Source organism: Diabrotica virgifera, chromosome 9, assembly GCF_917563875.1.
Source record: "Diabrotica virgifera virgifera chromosome 9, PGI_DIABVI_V3a".
NCBI classification, from domain to species: domain Eukaryota; kingdom Metazoa; phylum Arthropoda; class Insecta; order Coleoptera; family Chrysomelidae; genus Diabrotica; species Diabrotica virgifera.
In genome coordinates, this window is record NC_065451.1 from 209,495,913 (window position 1) to 209,505,883 (window position 9,971).

General features: G+C 34.9%; 1 protein-coding gene across 2 annotated transcripts in view; it reads right to left on the minus strand.

Moving 5' to 3' along the window:
• Positions 1–9,971, minus strand: part of LOC114327638 (thioredoxin reductase 1, mitochondrial) — a 55,434-nt gene that overhangs the window by 44,549 nt on the left and 914 nt on the right. The window lies entirely within an intron of this gene.

Below are 9,971 nucleotides of genomic sequence, written 5' to 3' on the forward strand. Positions count from 1 at the left end.
TTTATAAATTTTCTTTTGTTATTGTATTATTCCACAATAGTTCGTTCTAGTGGCTGATCTTAATTGGTCAATCTTGAATGTTGAAATCTTTAAAAGTAGTTGAAGATTTCAGTTGATTTTATAGGTTCCATTTCAATTTGTAGGACTTCTGGTTTTTCTCCTGCAACTAAGTACTCGTTTTTTTTTGTCTATTATTTGTGAGACCCCACTTGGTGTACTCCTCTTCCAGTTTTCTAAGCATATAGTCTATACCACTCTCGTCTTCAGCTAGAATGGCTTGGTCGTCAGCGAAGTGTATAGTGTAAACTCTCGTCTTCGATTGGGATGCTTATATTGTATTACTTTCTTCTCCACATTGAGACCGACTCATTAGGAAATATTTTGAAGTTTGTAGGTACTATGCAGCATCCTTGCTTTGGAGAGTTACTAGGAATTTCGCCAGTTAATTTGTTGAATTTGGGGTCTCATTTTATCCGTTTTTCCAAGGTCACCATTACCTCCGTTTGTAAATGCTTATTCGTTGAGTACATTTTTATTTTATTGGCAGAAAAGATTTGTAATATCTCTTATTTGCATGGTCGAAGGCCTTTTGACAATCCAAGATAATTCTAAGGGTGCAAATGTGGTCAATAGCGGAGCGTTTGGCACGGAGGCCTGCTTGGTTTTTTATCTAGTTCCGACTTCAATCTTTCCAACATGATTTTGTGTCAACACTTTGTATGTGGCGCTTTGTAGTGGATTTTAGTGAAGTTTTTAATTGTTATAATTAATAAAGATGAAATAATTTTTCAACGTTTTTTAAGCTGAAACAATTATTTTTAAAATGAGGGGGTCTTGAAATCGCACGTACGATAGCTGTGTTATACTTGGAAAAGACCCAACGAATGCCTATTTTGCAATTGTTTCAAACTACACCATACACGATTTTGTTTATTTTTTCAAAAGAAACAATTTTCATTTTGGTAAAATTAAATATCTCTAATATAAATACAATCATTTAAGCAATTAAATTGTTAATAGCAAATTATCTGAGGGGTATGTATATTCAACCGGTGAACTTCTAAATGTGATCTTAAACTGAATTATTAGAAGCTATTTTCTTGTGGCATTTTTGCAATTAACTAGTTTTTATGGGAAATAAGCCACAAGTTTACTAAATAAATGATAATATTTTTTGTATTTTGACAACGACACCCGATTTGGGCGTCGAAACGTTAATAAAATCATTTATTTAGTAAAATTGTGGCTTATTTCCCATAAAAACTAGTTAAGTAATTGATTTATTAGAAAAAAGAAACCTTTTATCTTGGACATAATAATATATTCTATTCCATCAACTAATAACAGAAACAAAATTATAAGGAAAGCGCATCTAAAGAAGAAAAACAAAATACCTTGTGAGTTTTATTGGAAATAAATTAAAACTTCCCAAAACATCAGACAAAATATTTGTTGAAACTTGGTGATTTACTATTTTAAAAGTACTAAAAATAGATTCCTTTCAATCGGAACAAGTTTGCATCTATTGGCGCGATAGTTTGAAAAACACTCAAAAGGAAATTAAAATCTACAAAAAACTCACATCAAATAAAAATTTACATAAATATAACAATGTATTTTTGGATGAAGTGTAGATGACTTTTAAAATGTGTTTGAAACAATATCTCTAGAGGATTGTTATTGATATGATAGCGATAATGAAAGATTAAAATTATTTTTAATACAATTACTGTTTATCATTATAGCAAATGTGTCGTCATTGCACTAAAAAATCAATATTTAGAGGACAAATACAAGGACTGTATTCATTAAGGAATCAATTATAGAAACAGGGCAAACCTAATACTGACGTTCTGACGATTTCTTTGTAATGTTGCATAAAGGTTCAACAATAACATTCCCTCTAAAACCCCTCTCGCCAGGGGCGAAAAACGGAAAAAATCTATTTACAAAGAATCTGTACATGATACGCAACCTTTATTTATTTAATGGCTTTTTAGGAACTGACTTTATTTGCGGTAAAATGCAAAAATTACATATGAAAGCTGAACTCTTTACCTTTAAAATACATTTTGATTTTTGTCGATACGACACTCTGATCAAAAGATATATCATTTTTACCATTGAGTTGATACAAATTTTGGGTGATTCCATTTCAAATCACTCACTTTTGGATCAAAAAACTTTTGGATCTCCGATTTGTCTGAAAATTGGTATATAGTATCTGCGGGATGTAGAAATAAAATATTTAAGGACGAATTGTCTTCTTCTTCTTTTTTTCTCAAAATGTTTTAAGCGATTTTACAGTGATTTGGTAATTATTCAAACAAATTTGCATTTTCTATCATCAATGGAAAATATAATGTTTTAATAGAAGGAACTCAAAAATGTCATTATATGGCATTATAACAAGTTATTTTGATTCAAACAAGTTTTTGATCAAATTTTATAGTGTAGAAAACGTTAAAATACCGTTTTTTACATTTTCCTCCATTCCCAAAATACATCATAATCGATTTGGCTGAAAATTTGCCCACAGATAGCCAAAACATAAGAATTTAAGTAGTTAGAAGCATTTGAATTATATTACAATACCAAAAAAGTTACATGCAATATTATAGTCAAAAATATAGGCGTCTACTGTAAGTACAATTAACTCGGAAAATATCGACCTCACGACAAAAATTGTTAAAAAGAAATTGTAATAATTGTAAATACGATTTATTTGGAACAATTTCAGCTCCTACCATTTTTGTCGAAAAGTTAAAAATGGCGGAGATACTGAACAAAAACGGTTCTACTTTAGAATCAAGATGACGGCTAACGTAACGAAGAAAATCATTCGCGATTTTAAATTTAGGCTACTATTGAACCCCCTAAATATAAGAAAAATAAAATTTTGGGCAGCTCGGCATGCAAGGTCAAATACTATCCTGACTGGACTAATATAAATTTTGAGTCTGATATTTTTGCCTGTAACTATTTTAATTACGTATTTTTTTATGGGAAATGTAACTTTTTTGGTATTGTAATATAATTCAAATCCTTCTAACCGATTAAAGTCCTATGTTTTGGCTATCTGTGGGCAAATTTTCAGCAAAATCGATTATGATGTATTTTGGGAATGGAGGAAAATGTAAAAAACGGTATTTTAACGTATTCTATACTATAAAATTTGATCAAAAACTTGTTTTGAATCAAAATAACTTATTATAATGCTATATAATGACATTTTTGAGTCCCTTCTATTAAAATATTATTTTTTCCATTGATACTTTACGATAGAAAATGCAAATTTGTTTAAATAAACACCAAATCACTGTAAAATCGCACAAAATATCATTTTGAGAAAAAAAAAAGAAGATTTTTTGACCTTAAATATCTTATTTTTACGTCCCGCAGAAGCTATACACCAAAGCTTCAGAAAAATCAGAGATCCAAAAGTTTTTGCCTGAGTGATTTGACATGGAATGTACCTTTATTTAAAAAACTGATTTCTCACACGTAACAGATTCAAAATCGTCAGTCGCTTTAAGCGTTTTTTTCTAAGAAAACAGTTCATTCTAAACAAAAAGTTCTTATAAACATTTTTGTTCAAAATTATCGCAGCTACATTTCTTGTTCGAAACAATTTTTAGTGTTTTTGAGGGGGTGGATTTTAGGAGAAAGCCTGGGAGTAGGTATGGCAAATTTTTTCGATCTTATTTTGTTCTTCCAAAATTTACGTCTTAGCAAAATTCAGCTTGCTCATATGATTAAAAGGTTCAGTAGTATTATCATCTATGACGACTGGAGTAATATACAGAAAAACATGAACTAATGGAAGAACCTATTCGCTCCGTGCATGGCTGACATGATACCTAGCGTAGTCGCCTGACATTTTTGGTTACCACAATTTGACATTAAGCATATGATACACATATGACATATTTGATGTTAATAGTCAATATTTATTTACCATCTTGGATAAATTTTTTTATACAAACAATGACACTAAAATTATAAAAATTCGCCAAAATTGTCATATGTCGCTGCTACAGACACTGGCATAGTTTCATGTAGTGTAGTGTAGTCACGCAAGGAGCGAATAGAGGAGCAAATTGTCAAATCGCTATCCTGTAGAAAAAAAACTGTGACAGTGACAAAAGGCACAAATAAATGAGAGTAATGTGGATTATTTAGGAAACCAAATATGAAACAAGAATATTATTGCAACCTCCAAATAAAACTCAGTAGAATAACAATAACGAGCCATGTTGGTCATAACGCTAAAGAATAACTTTTTTTATCAGATACTCTGCACTACTATACAATTTCAGGAAACCACAAAATAATCACAAATTACAAAACCACAAAAAATGTCTGTTAAAAGTAGGTGAGGGATTTCCAATATGTACATATTACTACAAACACTTTCTAAGATCATTTTACTAGAAAGAAGCATCTGGCTTTTGGTGGAGTGGCTGAATCCTGCTAGAGACAAGATTTTTGTTATGTTTGTAAAAATAATGAAACCGACTTTATACAATTTTTATCAGAGCTAAGCTTTGTTTCCTGTTCTGCATGCTTTTAATTTGTCACTCATCAAGTAGATACTTGATTATGTCTTCATTTTCTGTCTTATATTCTCGCTGACAACTATGTACTCTGAAAACACTCATTTCAGTAAGGACCCATTTAATTTAACTGTCAGCTTAATCAAAGGGATAAAAAATCTAATAATATGTCCTCTGACCAAGCTCATAAACTTATGTATAGCTGAGGGGGTTTTTCCTGAAGTTTTAAAAACTGCGGTGGTCATTCCGGTTTTTAAAAAGGGAGAGACAGATCAAATGTCTAATTACAGACCTATCTCTCTGTTACCTATATTCTCGAAGATATTTGAAAAATGTCTTGCTGGAAAAATAGCAAGTTTCTTTGAGTCTAATGGGCTCTTCGTTGAATCTCAATTTGGCTTCAGAAAGGGTTTGAAGACTGTTCAGGGTATTTTGAATCTTGTAACATACATCCAAGATGCTTTTGAACAAGGTAACTATGTGTCTTCCAACTTTTGCGACCTAAGTAAAGCCTTCGATTGTGTGTCCCACGAAATTCTTACTGCTAAATTGAGTAAATATAACTTCTCAATCTCCAGTATATCATTGATAAAAAATTATTTGATGGACCGCTGCCAGAGGGTGAGATTTGCAGGTGTTGAATCGGAGAGAGGATGCTTGCGCATAGGAGTTCCTCAGGGCTCTGTGTTGGGTCCCTTATTATTCTTGATATACATCAATGATTTACCACTTTCATGTCAAACTGCGTATTTCACTCTCTTTGCAGATGACACAACAATCTCATCCTGCAGTAAGGATTTGGTAACAGCAGTGGGGAGTTCGTGGGGTTCAGTGTCGGAGGCAGAACAATGGTTCCATTCTAATAGGCTGTTTCTCAATACAACCAAAACACAGTCCTTACTTTTTTCAACTAGAAATATTTCTGATGAACTGGACAATGCATCCTGTGCTAAATTTCTTGGTGTTCTGCTGGACCATGGTCTGATATGGGATGCTCATACCACCTCTTTAGTGGCAAAGCTATCATCAAATACATTTTTGCTTCGTGGACTTTCATCCTGTGTTTCCGCTTCCATACTAAAGCAGGCATATTTTTCTTTGTGTCACTCACATATCTCCTATGCTATTCTCGCATGGGGCCATAGTGCAGGAGCGAAGGATGTATTCAGACTGCAGAGAAGGGCCATTCGCATTGTTGCCGGCTTGCCATATAGAGCCGATCGCAGACAAGTTTTTATAGATTGGAAAATATTAACATTACCTTGCCAGTATATATATGATAATCTTATATATGTAAAATGCAATATGCATAAATTCCAGACTCATGAACAGATTCATAATATTAACACACGCTTTAGAGGGAACCTTGCCCCAAAGTTTCGTAGGCTGGAGAGGTGCAGAGATGGCCCATCATGTCTGGCTATACATTTCTTTAATAAATTACCCCTAATAATTCGAGAACTGTCCTTAGATACATACAAAATAAAAATCAAAGAACTTCTTTTGGTGGGTGCTTACTATTCTCAGGAGGAATATCTCGGGGCTACCCTGTTGTGACAGTCCTACAGCTCTCTTAAATGTTCTGTGTGCTCTTGTGTTTTATGCTAATATTCTAACTTTGTGTTAAGTATTTAGACTAGGTGATAAAATTTTATAGATTTTACTTATTAAGTGTTAGCTTGCCAATGTATTTCAATGATGCATTTTAACAGACTTTGACTTATGTAAATACTCTGTATATTGACATCAATAAACTGAATTGAATTTCGCTAGATTGAATTTTAGATATATCATTACAGTGCCGGCAAAAAAAATCTTTACATTGCCAAATAAATTACCAAATTTAAAGACAATTTGCATGCGTTCTGTCCGCGCTTGGGGGGAGGGTAGGGGAGGGGGATAGGGTACTTGCGACGGCAATTATCTGCAGTTTAAGGACCGCTTGGCTTATTTAGGGTAACGTTTCGTTCGGCTGCAACATTTCAGTTGATAAATAGCCCCTTTTGAAGCACAAATATCTCGTGCTACAGTAATTACAGAGCCTCCTTTCTGTAGTAATGTTAAAGCACGAACCTTCTCTTTTGTGAGTTTCTTTCGACCCATATTTCTCAGTGCAATTTAGAATTTATCGATCTCAAACTTTACGCGGTAAATGAGAAGAAGTTTAACGCTGACTACCCGCACAAAGCCAACTGTTTACAGTGCAAACGCGCAGAATACCCTAAATAAGCAAAGTGGTCTGTAAACTACAGATAATTGCCGTCGCAAGTACACTATCCCCCTCCCCTACCCTCCCCTCCAAGCGCAGACAGAACGCGTGAAAATTGTCTTCAAATTTGGTGATTTGTTGGCAATGTAAAGATTTTTTTGCCGGCACTGTACATTGTTCCCCACAAGTAAATATTCCATTTTAAAGGAAAATTAGACAAAAGTACCAAAATGACTATCTACAGAATATTGATTAGACCTGTAGTAACCTATGGTTGTGAAACTGTAAGATTCGTGGAAAGTCAAAGACGGTCATGGCTGGGACAAGTCCAGAGACAAGAAAATGCAAAAACGATAAAGAAAATATTACAATGGAAGACAGTAGGAAGGAGAAAAAAGGAAGGCCCAGAACAGGATGGGTAGATGACGACCTGAAAACCATGAACATAAGACAATCAAGGAGAAGGGCGCAAGAGAGATCTGAATGGAAGTGCATAGCCAGACAGGAAAATGAAGGTTTATCAAAGGTACCAGTAACACATAAGTGGCGTCAGTAGTAAGTCTGTGTTACTAAATGAATGATTTAAATATGTGGTACCAGCCAAGTACAATCAGCCTTCCAGGAAAAGAGCTATTATTGCAATGCCATTTTCCTGGAAAGTCAAGCATTAGACAAGGTCTGGCATCCAGGATTGTTATTCAAACTGAAGAAAGAAATCTCTCAGCTGCTATATACAATACTAAAATCATATCTCGAAGAAAGGCTATTTTGCACAAGATACGAAGAAAGTGTGTCTGAAATTCACAACATAAATGCTGGAGTCCCGCAAGGCAGCGTCTTAAGACCAATTCTCTACACAAACTTTACAGCTGATTTCCCAACTGGAGAAGAATCTACAATCGCAACATTCGCAGATGACACTGCAATTCTGGTAAAAAACTCAGATCTCATACAGGCAGCTGAAATATTGCAACAAAACATACATCTAGTTGAAATATAGGCTAAGAAATGGAAGATAAAGATCAACGAAGCAAAATCAGTTAACATAGTATTCACTAAATGTCATAAAGAAACACCGAATATCCTAATGCATAACAAGAATATTCCTAAGAATGATACTGTAAAATATCTCGGATTACACCTTGACAAGGGGCTAACATGGAGAACACACATCTGGACGAAGAGGAAGCAATTAGGAATAAAATACAAAAAACACTACTGGTTACTCTGCCAAAAATCCACCTTATCTTTATCTAACAAAATATTAGGCCCATCTGGACATACGGGATTGAACTGTGGGGAACTGCAGTCCAGTCCAACATTGTTTGATTTGCTTGTCTAGATAATTGCTAAGAAGAAATGCGTTCAATGTGCGTCCCCGTTTAGGATTTTGTTCTCTTCAGGGTTTGTCGTGAATGTATTGTGTGGCAGTAAAAGCAAACAGTCCGAAAAACACACTGGGGCAAGTGTCGTATCCTGGTGTTTTTCCTTGGTTATGCTGGACGGTGGTGTCCAGAAGGCTAAAAGTCAACAGAGAAGAAAGTTTTGATGGATTGTTGTTGGTTCCATAGACATTTACGTGTACTGTCCGTGCTTTGCTCTCGACCAGTCTCCCTAGAAACCATTGTACAACGACAGGCGGACCTGCGTCCCTCGTGGGCGGTCAGGAGGTGGCTTTTGAGCGTAGCGTGGACAGTGAGCGTTCGAGTGGAGAAAAAAGTTGCGGCTATTTTCTTGGGACGAACAGGTATAATTGTGCAATGAAGTTGGAAAACCGCAAAAAACCAACTTCTCCCTGTTCGGGGTAGGGAAGAAGATATGTTATAGGTGGGTACGGAAGGCTAACGGAGTAGCCTCAAGGATGTTTTCGTACTCTGCCGGGAGTTCGTCAATGCATATTTGCATTAGAGCAGAAGGTAAATGAATCTTTTTGTGTTTGGGCGTTCGGCAGAGTACGTGGCCGGAAGATGAACAGGAACATTTGAGAGATTCTTGTGTGTCGGAGGGGGGGCCGTTAATTACTTTGATTGTGAAGTTCCTGTTCAGAGAGTTTATTCTCTCGGTGATTTTGGGGATGTTTGAGATGTTATGGATGGGGAACTGCAGCAGACAGCAACCTAGCAATACTGGAGCAGTTTTAATCCAAGGTTCTTCCTTGCTATCACAAATGCACTGTGGTTCCTCAGAAATGCAGACATTTACAGGGACTTGAAGATCGAGACAGTGAAGCAGAAGATCATCAAATGCAGTGATAAATATTTTAAACGACTGGAAAAGCACCCCAACGAATTAGCAGTGAATTTATTGGACAACTCAACACAAATAAATAGACTGAAAATTAGAACTCCTCTTGAGTTGCCATTTAGAACATAAGTGTTTTAAGGTTTCAAGTGAAAATAAGTGACTTAGTGTAGTTATTAGTAACAAACCTACTAGGAGTTGATAGTCATTGGACTAAAACTTCTCTCACATTGTTCGTTCAAAAAAATGCTTAGTATTACTTTTTTTTGTGATGTAACAGATTGTATTTAAAAACAAATAAAAAACCAGCCAAGTGGCGCTTGTTCAAGATGGGAACCGGATGTGTTCGATGCTCGTGTTCGAATGTTTTCTAAAACGAAAAATTCTATTTTTTGACTTTGAAACAGCATCGCACAAATATACGAACGGAGTAACAGACTTTAACAAACATTTATATAAGAAAACAAAGTTTTTGTTGAAAAAAGTACCAAGTTTATCTTGTACTTTTATATGGGAGAGGACTGACAGGTCTCACCCGTCCGCTGGAGGGTTAAATGTCTGGCTACGTTTGGTCCGAGATGAAAGGAGCGTATCTACAAGTATGTCTTTGACTAAACATCTTAAAAAAAATTAAAAACACTGTAAAATTCAGGTAAAAAACTGTTGCAATGGTATCTAAAAAATTGAAATTATTATGGTGAAAAGATTTCACCATAATAAATAAAACAATTATCATGCCGGTATTAATGAATGTGAGAAAACCTTACTGCAATTTACAGGACACTGTATTTTTTCAACAGGTCTCTTCTTTTTGGGGCAAAATTCACAAAAGGATTTTCTAGACGACATCGCATCATGCAATTTTAAACTTAGTAATGTCAAACGTAAGGGATACTGAAAATTTTGGAAAATATTTTTTCTATCAGAATTTCTAGGTTGACAGTCACTGTCACATATTGAAAATA